This window comes from Cherax quadricarinatus, chromosome 12 (assembly GCF_038502225.1).
Source record: "Cherax quadricarinatus isolate ZL_2023a chromosome 12, ASM3850222v1, whole genome shotgun sequence".
Taxonomy (NCBI): Eukaryota; Metazoa; Arthropoda; class Malacostraca; order Decapoda; family Parastacidae; genus Cherax; species Cherax quadricarinatus.
In genome coordinates, this window is record NC_091303.1 from 26046611 (window position 1) to 26064083 (window position 17473).

A 17473-nucleotide genomic window follows, 5' to 3' on the forward strand; every position below is an offset into this window, starting at 1 on the left:
ACTGTGACTGTAGTGACTAGTGCTGGAGTGACTGTAGTGACTAGTGCTGGAGTGCCTGTAGTGACTGGTGCTGGAGTGACTGTAGTGACTGGTGCTGGAGTGACTGTAGTGACTGGTGCTGGGGTGACTGTAGTGACTAGTGCTGGAGTGACTGTAGTGACTGGTGCTGGGGTGACTGTAGTGACTAGTGCTGGAGTGACTGTAGTGACTAGTGCTGGAGTGACTGTAGTGACTGGTGCTGGAGTGACTGTAGTGACTGGTGCTGGAGTGACTGTAGTGACTGGTGCTGGAGTGACTGTAGTGACTGGTGCTGGAGTGACTGTAGTGACTGGTGCTGGAGTGACTGTAGTGACTGGTGCTGGAGTGACTGTAGTGACTGGTGCTGGAGTGACTGTAGTGACTAGTGCTGGAGTGACTGTAGTGACTGGTGCTGGAGTGATTGTAGTGACTAGTGCTGGAGTGACTATAGTGACTGGTGCTGGAGTGACTGTAGTGACTGGTGCTGGAGTCTCTAATGACTAGTGCTGGAGTGACTGGTACTGGAGTGACTGTACATGGCCGGACCAACCTCCTTCCATGTTGCATCTTGAACCTGGTCATCTGCCATATGTATATAGTGCTGTATATATTTTCCACTGTGTCCCAGCTAGTATCTGAAACAGGTTATAGCTGTTCATGTATGAATCTAGTTAGCCTCAGTTATAGTATGGACAGTCCGTGTACACGCAAGCAAGACAGCCTCTGAAAAATGGTATTTGTGTGTGCATGAACACGCTAGGATGATCCAGGTAGCCTCTGAAAAATGGTATTTTGTGTGTGCATGAACACGCTAGGATGATCCAGCTAGCCTCTGAAAAATGGTATTTGTGTGTGCATGAACACGCTAGCATGATCCAGCTAGCCTCTGAGACACGGTACTGCCTGCTGCTGGTGTACAAACTGGCATGATGGTGAGGCTTCACACAGATTGTTAAAAGTTGTATATTTCGTTTCTCTCTCTCTTATTTTGGCACAGTGTGGTTGTCTTCTTCTGACAGTGTGGATGTCTTATTCTGGCACAGTATGGATGTCTTGTTCTGGTACAGTGGTGTTGTCTTGTTCTGGTATAGTGGTGTTGTCTTGTTCTGGTATAGTGGTGTTGTCTTGTTCTGGTATAGTGGTGTTGTCTTGTTCTGGCAGAGTGGTGTTGTCTTGTTCTGGTATAGTGGTGTTGTCTTGTTCTGGTATAGTGGTGTTGTCTTGTTCTGGTATAGTGGTGTTGTCTTGTTCTGGCAGAGTGGTGTTGTCTTGTTCTGGCAGAGTGGTGTTGTCTTGTTCTGGTATAGTGGTGTTGTCTTGTTCTGGTATAGTGGTGTTGTCTTGTTCTGGTATAGTGGTGTTGTCTTGTTCTGGTATAGTGGTGTTGTCTTGTTCTGGTATAGTGGTGTTGTCTTGTTCTGGTATAGTGGTGTTGTCTTGTTCTGGTATAGTGGTGTTGTCTTCTGGCAGAGTGGTGTTGTCTTGTTCTGGCAGAGTGGTGTTGTCTTGTTCTGGTATAGTGGTGTTGTCTTGTTCTGGTATAGTGGTGTTGTCTTGTTCTGGTATAGTGGTGTTGTCTTGTTCTGGCAGAGTGGTGTTGTCTTGTTCTGGCAGAGTGGTGTTGTCTTGTTCTGGCAGAGTGGTGTTGTCTTGTTCTGGTATAGTGGTGTTGTCTTGTTCTGGCAGAGTGGTGTTGTCTTGTTCTGGCAGAGTGGTGTTGTCTTGTTCTGGTATAGTGGTGTTGTCTTGTTCTGGTATAGTGGTGTTGTCTTGTTCTGGCAGAGTGGTGTTGTCTTGTTCTGGCAGAGTGGTGTTGTCTTGTTCTGGTATAGTGGTGTTGTCTTGTTCTGGTATAGTGGTGTTGTCTTGTTCTGGTATAGTGGTGTTGTCTTGTTCTGGCAGAGTGGTGTTGTCTTGTTCCGGCAGAGTGGTGTTGTCTTGTTCTGGCAGAGTGGTGTTGTCTTGTTCTGGTATAGTGGTGTTGTCTTGTTCTGGTATAGTGGTGTTGTCTTGTTCTGGTATAGTGTTGTTGTCTTGTTCTGGTATAGTGGTGTTGTCTTGTTCTGGTACAGTGGTGTTGTCTTGTTCTGGTACAGTGGTGTTGTCTTGTTCTGGTACAGTGAGGTCAAGTACTGAACGCAGTTGGGGACTACAATGTCACAATGTTAATAAGATATTATTGGGTCTTGTTTAAAACTCTCATTTACTGTATACATCAGTAAAACTGTTCTTTGTATATCTTCAATTTTGTAATATTATAATTCTCCTTGTAAAGAAAATGTAATTAGTATTTAAGAATTAATTACCCCGGTGATTTGCTTAATGACTGAGGATTCTTACTTGTCAATACAAGACAAATGATGACTCTACAGCATATTCTGAACTCTGAGACCACTACTGCCAGAGATACTCTTCTTGAGTGATGGAATACTACTAATAATTAACAATAATTTATGTTAAATATGTTTTATATCCGCTGGTGGTGAGTGAGTTCGTAGCAGCTAGTGCTGGAATGATTGTAGAGGCTGGTTAATGTGTACCTTGCATACCCTTTATCCTGACACACCACTAATTAGCTTCATCTCATTAACCTCTGACAGAACAATAATTATAATTACCAATTACCCCCATACTTGGTTAATATCTTTTTTAAAAATACATGTATAAGATATTAGAATATAAGTATAACTTTATATGGCAAATACAATCATTAATTTCACTGATGGATAAAGGGATTACAAATATTCTAGACAATAATTACTATTACTATAATTAGGCTCTCGTTCTTGAGTAGACCTCTCTTAACTTCAACATCTACACAAAACACTGAGAAAGACTTCTGCCTCAGGGTTTCTTCCATCAATCTTTCTAGTCTAAATCTTGAATCTAGAGTAATCTTGTCCCTCATCTAACTGGAGAGGCAAGAATAAACTCTCCCGGTCTCTAGTTGACCTATGTTTATAGAAGGCCAAACTCCATCTATTACACACACTCCAGGCAATGAGACACTGAGCTCAGAATTACTACGCAGATTCTGTCCCCACACAGTTTCAAAACAAACCCCCTAATTCCTTATATCGCCAGTTACAAGTAGAGGTCCAACCCAAAACGTGGTTTGTTTTTGGTTAGATATTTCCCATGGCACCTAAGAATCTGGGGAATAAATTTAAGACTCATACATCCGACCACTGGAATACCTCGTACAATATTTCCATGCAAGATATTAAGTCGTAGATCCTTTTATTTTACTGATACTTGTGGCCTCCTGCGAGTGAACTGCATCTCTGGTCTGCACTCTCCTCCATTTCACCCGGCCTTACAGCTGTTCGGATTTAACTCAATTTATTTGTTAGACCATTTCTAGAGCCTGTCCATGTCCCCATGGAGCCTGTTTCTGCATGCTAAAGTCCCTGAACCTCTCATTAAGTTAACATCAGCACAGACTCACAGGACTCGATCCATTCCGGGAGGTCATTTACATATGTTGGGAACCGTAGCGGTGTCAGTATTGAATCTTGTTTGTTTCTCTCAATATATATATATCCTCCCACTGATTCAGATTTTGGTGTGATTACTACAGATTTCAGGTTTCACTGGAGTCTCTTAAATTGTATAGTAGGTAGGCACTCATAAATTGAAATGTTACTGTGAGTGTTCGTAACTAAGAAAACATGTGGACACTGGGTGGGTGTCCACTGATCACGCTATACTACATACATGATGACTACTGTTTAGTCACCTTGACTGCTGCACTCAGTGCAACCAGGTGGTATCTTTAACTGGTCCTTATGGTCATCATCTGACTTGCCTGGTCAATCATAACCAGGCATGGCGCTCACTTGGTCATTCATGGTATTTACCTGGTTATGGTATTCACTTGGTCAGTCATGTTATTCACTTGGTCAGTCATGGCACTCACCTGGTCAGTGATGGTGTTCATTTGGACAGGCATGGTATTCACCTGGTAAGTCATGACATTCACCTGGTCAGTCATGGTATCTACTAGGTCAGTTATGGTATTAGTCAGATCAATCATTGTTAAATATTAAGAAAACACTGAGGTCCTGCGTAAGAAAGTACTCCAGTATTGTGTCAGAAAACACTGGTCAAAGAAAGCACTCCAGTATTGTGTCAGAAAACACTGGTCAAAATAAGAAGGTACTCCAGTATTGTGTCAGAAAACACTGGTCAAAATAAGAAGGTACTCCAGTATTGTGTCAGAAAACACTGGTCAAAGTAAGAAAGTACTCCAGTATTGTGTCAGAAAACACTGGTCAAAGTAAGAAAGTACTCCAGTATTGTGTCAGAAAACACTGGTCAAAGTAAGAAAGTACTCCAGTATTGTGTCAGAAAACACTGGTCAAAGTAAGAAAGTACTCCAGTATTGTGTCAGAAAACACTGGTCAAAGAAAGCACTCAAGTATTGTGTCAGAAAACACTGGTTAAAGTAAGAAAGTACTCCAGTATTGTGTCAGAAAACACTGGTCAAAGTAAGAAAGTACTCTTGTAATGTGTCAGAAAACACTGGTCAAAGTAAGAAAGTACTCTTGTATTGTGTCAGAAAACACTGGTCAAAGTAAGAAAGTACTCCAGCATTGTGTCAGAAAACACTGGTCATGACCAAAGTAAGAAAGAACTCCAGTATTAAGAAAGCTCTGCAGTCCTGCTCAAGTTCTGCAGTATTAAAAAAACACTGCGGTCCTTTAAAAGAAGATACTTCAGTAGTGCATCAGAAAACTTCAGTACCTGCTAGAAGTGTTCAAGTGTTAGAGAAGAGGTATACGTGTACCTAATAATGTTAATAAAAGAAACAAAAGTTGAAGAAAAAGACTGTAGCCGTGTGGATCTTCCTCAGTGAGTGTGGAACCATCGCCACACACAGCAGTGTGGAACCATCATCACACAGCAGTGTGGAACCATCGCCACACACAGCAGTGTGGAACCATCATCACACAGCAGTGTGGAACCATCGCCACACACAGCAGTGTGGAACCATCGCCACACACAGCAGTGTGGAACCATCGCCACACACAGCAGTGTGGAACCATCGCCACACACAGCAGTGTGGAACCATCGCCACACACAGCAGTGTGGAACCATCATCACACACAGCAGTGTGGAACCATCATCACACACAGCAGTGTGGAACCATCACCACACACAGCAGTGTGGAACCATCGCCACACACAGCAGTGTGGAACCATCGCCACACACAGCAGTGTGGAACCATCACCACACACAGCAGTGTGGAACCATCACCACACACAGCAGTGTGGAACCATCGCCACACACAGCAGTGTGGAACCATCACCACACACAGCAGTGTGGAACCATCGCCACACACAGCAGTGTGGAACCATCATCACACACAGCAGTGTGGAACCATCGCCACACACAGCAGTGTGGAACCATCACCACACACAGCAGTGTGGAACCATCGCCACACACAGCAGTGTGGAACCATCATCACACACAGCAGTGTGGAACCATCACCACACACAGCAGTGTGGAACCATCATCACACACAGCAGTGTGGAACCATCATCACACACAGCAGTGTGGAACCATCACCACACACAGCAGTGTGGAACCATCATCACACAGCAGTGTGGAACCATCGCCACACACAGCAGTGTGGAACCATCGCCACACACAGCAGTGTGGAACCATCATCACACACAGCAGTGTGGAACCATCACCACACACAGCAGTGTGGAACCATCATCACACACAGCAGTGTGGAACCATCATCACACACAGCAGTGTGGAACCATCACCACACACAGCAGTGTGGAACCATCATCACACAGCAGTGTGGAACCATCGCCACACACAGCAGTGTGGAACCATCACCACACACAGCAGTGTGGAACCATCATCACACACAGCAGTGTGGAACCATCATCACACAGCAGTGTGGAACCATCGCCACACACAGCAGTGTGGAACCATCGCCACACACAGCAGTGTGGAACCATCGCCACACACAGCAGTGTGGAACCATCGCCACACACAGCAGTGTGGAACCATCATCACACACAGCAGTGTGGAACCATCGCCACACACAGCAGTGTGGAACCATCGCCACACACAGCAGAGTGGAACCATCGCCACACACAGCAGTGTGGAACCATCGCCACACACAGCAGTGTGGAACCATCGCCACACACAGCAGTGTGGAACCATCATCACACAGCAGTGTGGAACCATCATCACACAGCAGTGTGGAACCATCGCCACACACAGCAGTGTGGAACCATCATCACACAGCAGTGTGGAACCATCGCCACACACAGCAGTGTGGAACCATCATCACACAGCAGTGTGGAACCATCATCACACAGCAGTGTGGAACAATCACACACAGCAGTGTGGAACCATCATCACACACAACAGTGTGGAACCATCACACACAGCAGTGTGGAACCATCATCACACAGCAGTGTGGAACCATCATCACACACAACAGTGTGGAACAATCACACACAGCAGTGTGGATCACACACAGCAGTGTGGAACCATCATCACACACAGCAGTGTGGAACCATCACACACAGCAGTGTGGAACCATCATCACACAGCAGTGTGGAACCATCGCCACACACAGCAGTGTGGAACCATCGCCACACACAGCAGTGTGGAACCATCGCCACACACAGCAGTGTGGAACCATCGCCACACACAGCAATGTGGAACCATCATCACACACAGCAGTGTGGAACCATCATCACACACAGCAGTGTGGAACCATCACACACAGCAGTGTGGAACCATCATCACACACAGCAGTGTGGAACCATCATCACACACAGCAGTGTGGAACCATCGCCACACACAGCAGTGTGGAACCATCATCACACACAGCAGTGTGGAACCATCGCCACACACAGCAGTGTGGAACCATCACCACACACAGCAGTGTGGAACAATCACCACACACAGCAGTGTGGAACCATCATCACACACAGCAGTGTGGAACCATCACCACACACAGCAGTGTGGAACAATCACCACACACAGCAGTGTGGAACAATCACCACACACAGCAGTGTGGAACCATCACCACACACAGCAGTGTGGAACAATCACCACACACAGCAGTGTGGAACCATCATCACACACAGCAGTGTGGAACCATCGCCACACACAGCAGTGTGGAACCATCACCACACACAGCAGTGTGGAACAATCACCACACACAGCAGTGTGGAACAATCACCACACAAAGCAGTGTGCAACCATCGCCACACACAGCAGTGTGGAACCATCGCCACACACAGCAGTGTGGAACCATCACCACACACAGCAGTGTGGAACCATCGCCACACAAAGCAGTGTGCAACCATCGCCACACACAGCAGTGTGGAACCATCACCACACACAGCAGTGTGGAACCATCACCACACACAGCAGTGTGGAACCATCGCCACACACAGCAGTGTGGAACCATCGCCACACACAGCAGTGTGGAACCATCACCACACACAGCAGTGTGGAACCATCACCACACACAGCAGTGTGGAACCATCGCCACACACAGCAGTGTGCAACCATCACCACACACAGCAGTGTGGAACAATCACCACACACAGCAGTGTGGAACCATCGCCACACACAGCAGTGTGGAACCATCACCACACACAGCAGTGTGGAACCATCACCACACACAGCAGTGTGGAACAATCACCACACACAGCAGTGTGGAACAATCACCACACACAGCAGTGTGGAACCATCACCACACACAGCAGTGTGGAACAATCACCACACACAGCAGTGTGGAACAATCACCACACACAGCAGTGTGGAACAATCACCACACACAGCAGTGTGGAACCATCGCCACACACAGCAGTGTGGAACAATCACCACACACAGCAGTGTGCAACCATCACCACACACAGCAGTGTGGAACAATCACCACACACAGCAGTGTGGAACAATCACCACACACAGCAGTGTGGAACCATCACCACACACAGCAGTGTGGAACCATCGCCACACACAGCAGTGTGGAACAATCACCACACACAGCAGTGTGGAACAATCACCACACACAGCAGTGTGGAACAATCACCACACACAGCAGTGTGGAACCATCACCACACACAGCAGTGTGGAACCATCACCACACACAGCAGTGTGGAACAATCACCACACACAGCAGTGTGGAACCATCGCCACACACAGCAGTGTGGAACCATCACCACACACAGCAGTGTGGAACCATCGCCACACACAGCAGTGTGCAACCATCACCACACACAGCAGTGTGGAACCATCGCCACACACAGCAGTGTGCAACCATCACCACACACAGCAGTGTGGAACCATCGCCACACACAGCAGTGTGCAACCATCACCACACACAGCAGTGTGGAACCATCACCACACACAGCAGTGTGGAACCATCACCACACACAGGAGTGTGGAACCATCACCACACACAGCAGTGTGGAACCATCACCACACACAGCAGTGTGGAACCATCACCACACACAGCAGTGTGGAACCATCACCACACACAGCAGTGTGGAACCATCACCACACACAGCAGTGTGGAACCATCACCACACACAGCAGTGTGGAACCATCACCACACACAGCAGTGTGGAACCATCGCCACACACAGCAGTGTGGAACCATCACCACACACAGCAGTGTGGAACCATCGCCACACACAGCAGTGTGGAACCATCGCCACACACAGCAGTGTGGAACCATCACCACACACAGCAGTGTGGAACCATCACCACACACAGCAGTGTGGAACCATCGCCACACACAGCAGTGTGGAACCATCGCCACACACAGCAGTGTGGAACCATCACCACACACAGCAGTGTGGAACCATCGCCACACACAGCAGTGTGGAACCATCGCCACACACAGCAGTGTGGAACCATCACCACACACAGCAGTGTGGAACCATCACCACACACAGCAGTGTGGAACCATCACCACACACAGCAGTGTGGAACCATCGCCACACACAGCAGTGTGGAACCATCACCACACACAGCAGTGTGGAACCATCGCCACACACAGCAGTGTGGAACCATCGCCACACACAGCAGTGTGGAACCATCGCCACACACAGCAGTGTGGAACCATCACCACACACAGTAGTGTGGAACAATCACCACACACAGCAGTGTGGAACCATCGCCACACACAGCAGTGTGGAACCATCACCACACACAGCAGTGTGGAACCATCACCACACACAGCAGTGTGGAACCATCATCACACACAGCAGTGTGGAACCATCACCACACACAGCAGTGTGGAACCATCACCACACACAGCAGTGTGGAACCAACGCCACACAAAAAAAAACCCGGTATTTTTTATAAAGAAGTTATGCAATTATTCCCGGGTAAAAATCTCTTCTGTTCATATTCAAAGGTGTGTGGTGTATTACCATTTATATTTACATAGACCTGAGAGAGTGTTGCACCCACGATGCTGCCACCCTGCCCACTTTTTTTTCCCTACACTCTTAATAAAAGTTAATGGCCGAATTTAAATGAAATTCGAATAGAATGCCTGGAGCTGCTGGCTAAAATTACCTGACTATTTTTAAAACAACTGCATTTAAAACTATTCCAATGTTGCTGGCTAGTTGTGATTTTATTTAGTCATTACCGGCTAGTTGTGTCTGTATGTAGTGCTGCTGGCTAGTTGTGGCTGTATTTAGTCAGTGTTTTGCTGGCTAGTTGTAACTGTTTCTAGTCAGTGTTGCCGTCTAGCTGCGACTATATAGTGTTGTTGTACGTAGTGTTCCTGGTTAGTTGTAAATATACGTAGTGTTCCTGGTTAGTTGTAAATATACGTAGTGTTCCTGGTTAGTTGTAAATGTATGTAGTGTTCCTGGTTAGTTGTAAATGTACGTAGTGTTCCTGGTTAGTTGTAAATGTACGTAGTGTTCCTGGTTAGTTGTAAATATACGTAGTGTTCCTGGTTAGTTGTAAATGTACGTAGTGTTCCTGGTTAGTTATAAATGTATGTAGTGTTCCTGGTTAGTTGTAAATATACGTAGTGTTCCTGGTTAGTTGTAAATATACCTAGTGTTCCTGGTCAGTTGTAACTATACGTAGTGTTGTTTGTCCTTTGTACATAGTATTCCTGGTTACTTATAACTGTACGAAGTCAAAAAAAGAGAAAGGGAGGAGTGAGATTTATTTCCCGTAGAGTTAAACACCTTCGAGTGTCAGGAACCACTGCTGACCAGAAACAAGCAAGCAAGAACCACTGCTGACCAGAAACAAGCAAGCAAGAACCACTGCTGACCAGAAACAAGCAAGCAAGAACCACTGCTGACCAGAAACAAGCAAGCAAGAACCACTGCTGACCAGAAACAAGCAAGCAAGAACCACTGCTGACCAAGCCAAGCAAGCAGGAACCACTGTTGACCAGACCAAGCAAGCAGGAACCACTGCTGACCAGAAACAAGCAAGCAAGAACCACTGCTGACCAAGCCAGGCAAGCAGGAACCACTGTTGACCAGACCAAGCAAGCAGGAACCACTGCTGACCAGACCAAGCAATCAGGAACCACTGTTGATCAAGCCAAGCAAGCAGGAACCACTGTTGACCAAGCCAAGCAAGCAGGAACCACTGTTGACCAAGCCAAGCAAGCAGGAACCACTGTTGACCAGACCAAGCAAGCAGGAACCACTGTTGACCAGACCAAGCAAGCAGGAACCACTGTTGACCAAGCCAAGCAAGCAGGAACCACTGTTGACCAAGCCAAGCAAGCAGGAACCACTGTTGACCAGACCAAGCAAGCAGGAACCACTGTTGACCAGACCAAGCAAGCAGTGGCCACTGTTGACCAAGCCAAGCAAGCAGGAACCACTGTTGCCAGACCAAGCAAGCAGGAACCAGTGTTAATCAGACCAAGCAAACAGTGGCCACTGTTGACCAGACCAAGCAAGCAGGAACCACTGCTGACCAGACCAAGCAATCAGGAACCACTGTTGACCAGAAACAAGCAAGCAGTGGCCACTGTTGACCAAGCCAAGCAAGCACGAACCACTGTTGACCAAGCCAAGCAAGCAGGAACCACTGTTGACCAGACCAAGCAAGCAGGAACCACTGTTGACCAGACCAAGCAATTAAGGAACCACTGTTGACCAGACCAAGCAAGCAGGAACCACTGTTGACCAGACCAAGCAAGCAGGAATCATTGTTGACCAGACCAAGCAATCAGGAACCACTGTTGACCAGACCAAGCAAGCAGGAATCATTGTTGACCAGACCAAGCAAGCAGGAACCACTGTTGACCAGACCAAGCAAGCAGGAATCATTGTTGACCAGACCAAGCAATCGGGAACAACTGTTGACCAGACCAAGCAAGCAGGAACCACTGCTGACCAGACCAAGCAAGCAGGAACCACTGCTGACCAGACCAAGCAATCAGGAACCACTGTTGACCAGACCAAGCAAGCAGGAATCAATGTTGACCAGACCAAGCAAGCAGGAACCACTGTTGACCAGATCAAGCAAGCAGGAACCACTGTTGACCAGACCAAGCAAGCAGGAACCACTGTTGACCAGACCAAGCAAGCAGGAACCACTGCTGACCAGACCAAGCAAGCAGGAACCACTGCTGACCAGACCAAGCAATCAGGAACCACTGCTGACCAGACCAAGCAATCAGGAACCACTGTTGACCAGACCAAGCAAGCAGAAACCACTGTTGACCAGACCAAGTAAGCAGTGGCCACTGTTGACCAGACCAAGCAAGCAGTGGCCACTGTTGACCAGACCAAGCAAGCAATGGCCACTGTTGACCAGATCAAGCAAGCAATGGCCACTGTTGACCAGACCACCTTTACATCCGATATACTTTTAATGGGTTCTGAGGGGTTTTCTACTCCCGGAGCCTGGCTATAGGCCTGGCTCGTCTGGTGCTAACAAGGTCAACCAGGTTGTTGCTGCTGGTAGCCCGCCGCCACACATATCAATCACAGCCTGGTTGATTTGGCACCTGGTGAAGATACTTGTCCAGTTTCCTCTTGAAGACTTCTACACTTGTCACAAGTGTTTCTGATATATTCTGTTAGTATGCTGAATAGTCTGGGGCCACGAATGTTGATACAGTGTTCCATTATTGTGCCTACTGCACCCCTGCTTTTCCCTGGGTTTATTTTTGCACTTCCTCCCATTTCTCTCACTCCAATATTTTGCTATGGCAGTGTGCAGATTTGGGACAAGGCCCTTAAGTACTTTCCTATATTCCAGTGAGTACATATTTAATAATGTTTTATTGGTTCTATGCGGGCTGTAAGTGATCACTGTATCTGTTCCAGCTCTGATATTTCTCCTGCCCTGAACAGGGCCATCAACACTGAGCTATGTTTCAAATGAGAGAGAACAAGTAATTTGAAAAGTGTCACCATAGACGTTATTCCTCTAGTTTTGAAAGTTCTCATTATCCACCTCATCCTCCTGGCTGTCGTTACCTTGGTCTTGCTGTGCTCTTTGAAAGAAAGTTCAGCTGACATATTTATTCCCAGGTCCTTCACGTGTTCCTTTCACACACACACACACACACACACACACACACACACACACACACACACACACACACACACACACACACACACACATACATACACACACAATGAAACTTGAGAAGGTTATTACAATGTGACCCCCATAACACAAATATGCAGAGCCCTGGCAGCCAGACCCTCACACATCTTGATACGTGGAGACAGAGCCGTCCCCACATACCAAGACAGCCACCAGATGACGTAGCCTGATAGGAGCGAAGACCTAAACCTCAGGGGACAATGCTAGGTCAAAAAACACAAATCTTGTCCCAAGAAACAGATCCATATCCAGAGGACCTGACCAGATAAGGAGACAAGATTATGGATAAATGAAAGGTCACACAAGTAGTATTAAAAAGCAGGTGCAGGTCCGTGACGGTGAGAGGTTATATATCTCCATTCAGGTCACCAGGTCACCACTATCTTCTCCAGGTCACCACTATCTTCTCCAGGTCACCACTGTCTTCTCCTCACTCATACCACCACCGTCCTTCCACCCCTCCCACCACTAAGTTCAGGGTTCTTCATAACCTCTCACTAATAAGTTGGCAATCCTTCCCGATCTCCCTCCTGCAATATCACAACCATGTCATACATCTCCACCTGTATGATCCCAACCATCCGCCCCTCCTGGCTCCTCCCTACTACCCATGTCACTCTTCCTGTTCCTTAAGTCACTCTCCCCACTGTTAAGCCACCTTCCCCACTGCTTTAGCCACTTTCTCCACTGCTAAAGCCATTTTCCTCACTGATGAATCCACTGTCCCAACTGCTCAAGCCACTTTCCTTATTACTTAAATCAATATCTCCACTGCCTAAGTTAATATCTCCACTGCCTAAGTTAATATCTCCACTTCCTAAGTCAGTATCGCCACTACCTACGTCAATATCTCCAGTGCCTAAGTTAATATCTCCACTGCCTAAGTTAATATCTCCACTTCCTAAGTCAGTATCGCCACTACCTACGTCAATATCACCAATGCCTGAGTCATGCTTTCCACTGCCTCTTCCCCTCTATGGCCCTCACACTTCAAATCAGATTTTAGTCCAATCAATGAGTCTAAAGTGTGTGTCCTCGCTGGCTGCGACCTTCAATAACAGTTATTCTAAGGTTGTTAATTCAGTAGACAACGTTTGTTAACTCTGTGTACACACTTTAACACTTACAAATCGAATTTTATTGTTTTAAAAATAATCCTCAGTCTGTCAGAATGAACTGGATGTGCAAGCGGCCAACACAAACAGTGTACAGCAACGAGAGTATGTGAGGGTGACAAACACAGTACAATAATGAAGGTATGAATGACACTGTACAATAGTGAAGGTATAATTGAGTGACAATGTACAATAATGAAATGTGAGAGTGACACTGTACAATAATAAAGCATGAGAGTGACATTGTACAATAATAAAGGCATGATAGTGATACTGTACAATAATGAAGGTATGAGTGACAAACACTCTACAATAATTAAGCTATGAGAGACTGAGTCATTTAAAAGACACAATCCTGGTTATGACATTTTAAAGTGTGAAGACGTTTCGACCATCAGGGACTTAATAAAGTCCCCAGTGAATGAAACGTCTTGACAATAAAATACCATAACTTGCGCTGTATGTTTTACATACATACTGCCGGTATACTGTACCAGTGTAGTACCAGTCCAAGACAGGGTACAGGAGGCCAGAAACCAGTTATGCCAGAAAGCAAAACTTGACCCCACGACCACAATAAGAGTGTACACAAGTATACACACCAAGCACACACAGGAAGCGTATCACCAGACGTACATATTGATAGTACTACCTCATTATTACAGCAGCAGATTACCAGTAGACAGTTATGTGACTGCATAAAAAGACACCATGTTGCAGGAACATCTTTGCTAATGCAACAGTGTAATTATTACAGTTGGTTTCTGGTGGTTAACATATAAAAAATTACTATTTTGTTTTTCATTTTTCACTCAAAATTTCGACTACGTGGTTTTTACATATGATTTACCTGTGACCGTTTTCAAGGGCTCTTCTACCCTGCATCTCAGCCTGACAGGAAGGCTTCCCAGATGAGAGCCTGGTTAATCAGTTTGTGCTGGCGGTCCACAGGCCCACACAGTTGATACGGAGTCTATAGCAGGAAGCTGTTCAGTTTTTTCTTGAAAACTTGTATCTTCGTTCTAGCAATACTTTTAATATTTACTGGAACTATGTTGAAGAATCCATCCTACTGTTCAAGACAGCAAGTACAGTGGAAAACGTTCACGAGTTAAATAATGACTGACTAGAATAAAAAAAAAAAATCTAAACTACTGAGAATGCATCAAAGCACAGGGAGATACCAGATAATATATATGTACATGAATGATACTTGAGGGCCTGGCCCCTAGCCTTGACACTGCTATAACAACATAATGGAGTGAAAATTATAAGAGAAAGTGTGAAATAAACACAGGGAGAAGCAAGGAGGCACGGATGCAATTAGAGAACAGTGTCAACATCAGTGGACCAAGACTAATATATTAGCAGCAGATATACTGCCAAAATGAAGACAGAAATTTTCAAGAAGAAAGTGTACAGCTTCCTGGATTACCCGGCGGGTTGTGATGGCTATGAGGGTTTTAGATCGCTGTAAGTAACCCATCCTCTTAACTTCTATAAAAATGTATATGGCCTATCTCACACACATTTTCAGAAAATTTAACGGTTAGATTGGGGTGTCCTCTATCAATATAAATAACCAATTATATCTATAATTCTTTAAGTTATGGTGTAATATAGAGTTCTGCAGCAAGAACAGAAAACGGGTAGCTGAGGGCAGTAAAAAATCTAATGGGATTTGAACTGTTTCCGGTGCCTTCATCAGTGCCCCATCTGACTGATTTTACATGATTTTTCATGACTTACTTCCACTAGTGGGGTTTTCCACTGGTGATTCTGCCTATCACTGCTTCACCTCATCTGTCTACAGTATATTTGCACCTCCGCGCATATACGGTACTTTTATCAAGACTGACTGACTGAATTCATTGACTCCAGGCTGTGGGACTGATTACGTCAAACTCTTCATCTTCCACCATTCTACAAGCTAGCTTATATATAGTGGCTCCATCTCTCCTTTCTGTTAGTGTGACTCTGTAAATGGTCCAAGTCGAACCAAAACGTCGTCGTAAGCTCCTCTCTCCTCCTTTCTCCTATTTAAGGGCTACTTGTTATTTCCGCCATTCTTCTCTGTATTATGCTGAAAAAGCCACTGGCTGGAGAAACGTTTCCAGAATTAAAATACCCAAATGCTGTGTGTCTCATTTATTAACTGATGTCTTGGCTTCAGGTGTCTGCTTACCACAGCTCCCTAGTACTTTTCACATTCTGTATGGTAATGTTCTATATTATTTAGTCTATAAGTGCTAGGCTTATCCACATTCCCGTGCTTTAGAATTTTGCATTTATTAACAGTGAGCTGCATATTCCATTTTTCATATCAAGGCATGACCTTGTCTAAATTCTCCTGAAGTACAGTGGCATCTTCCTCTGAATCCATTATCTTGCCTACTTTTGTGTCGTCAGGAAATTTGCTCGTATCACTTATTCCTCAAGGTCATTAATGTAAATTATGAACAATCCACCTAAAACTGGTCCTTGTGCGACGCCACTTGTGACTGATCTCCATTTAGATTCCTCCCCCACCCCATTTATGCAGACACTTGCTCCTATTGGTCAGCCACGCATCGATCCATGATCGGACTTCCCCCAGTATCATAAACTGTCAAAGAGTCTTTTGTGGTACTCTATACAAAGCTTTACTGAATCCAAGTAAACAATATCATATTCTTATCATAATCAACTGCCTCAAATGCTTTACTGAAGAAAGTCAGTAAATTAGTCATTAAATTCATATTAAGAAGTTTGAGAAATAGAAGTTCTAAGGTTGCTCCCTAACTCAGTGGTATCGTTATTAAGGCTTCGTTACGTGGCTCAGTTCTGATCGCCAGACTGCAGAATGGAAACACATACAAAGAAAGATGATAAAGTTTATTCTCTGCATCAGAACTCTCTCTCACGAGGATGGATTAAGAACGATGAATTTAGCACGCTTGAAATGCAGAGAAGTGTGTGGTCTAAATAAAGGTAAAAAAATTGTGCTGAAAATATATAACCAAAACTAAATTGGCAAGAGTAGATTTAGGACAGCAGTGAACTGTGTGGAGGTGTAGATGAACAGATTAAACCAACAACATAACTTTGGTAGATACTCTGAGTGGCTTTAACTTAGGTTAGAGACATGAATGAGAATTGCTGGGTGTAAGTAGAGCCTGCTTAACATATCTCTACCCTCACTCTCTCTCTCTCTCTCTCTCTCTCTCTCTCTCTCTCACACAGAAGTGGACATAGGTGAGAAAGGTTAGGTTAGAAAGAGTAAAGTTTTTTCTTGACAGAAGAGTAGAGCATTACAACTAGTGATGAGCTGATTGCTCATCACTGCTCTGACTGTTGTTGGCTTATCATCACATTAAGTACTGGATGTGCTCTCTCACAACTCTCTTTCTGTGTGTGTGGGGGGGGGGGTTGAAGGCAAATGAGTGGAGGGGTTAGATGAGGTTGGACTTGGGTGACGGAGGACACGGGTGACAGTGGACGTGGGTAATGGTGAGTATGCATGTAACTGTTTGAAAGTGGGTGAAGACGAGGCGGCGAGGGAGGGGGGTTGTGCTCACCAACTGTATTTGCAGGGGTCGAGACTCAGCTCCTGGCCCCACCTCTGAGATTTTGATTGGCATCACTGATTTCAGGCCACCTGGGTCTTATGAGTGGTACCCTTGAACTGGAGGTTACCTCCACCACATTCCACTTTTCAACCACCCTGAGACAAAGTACTTCCTGGTCCTTTTTATTCAA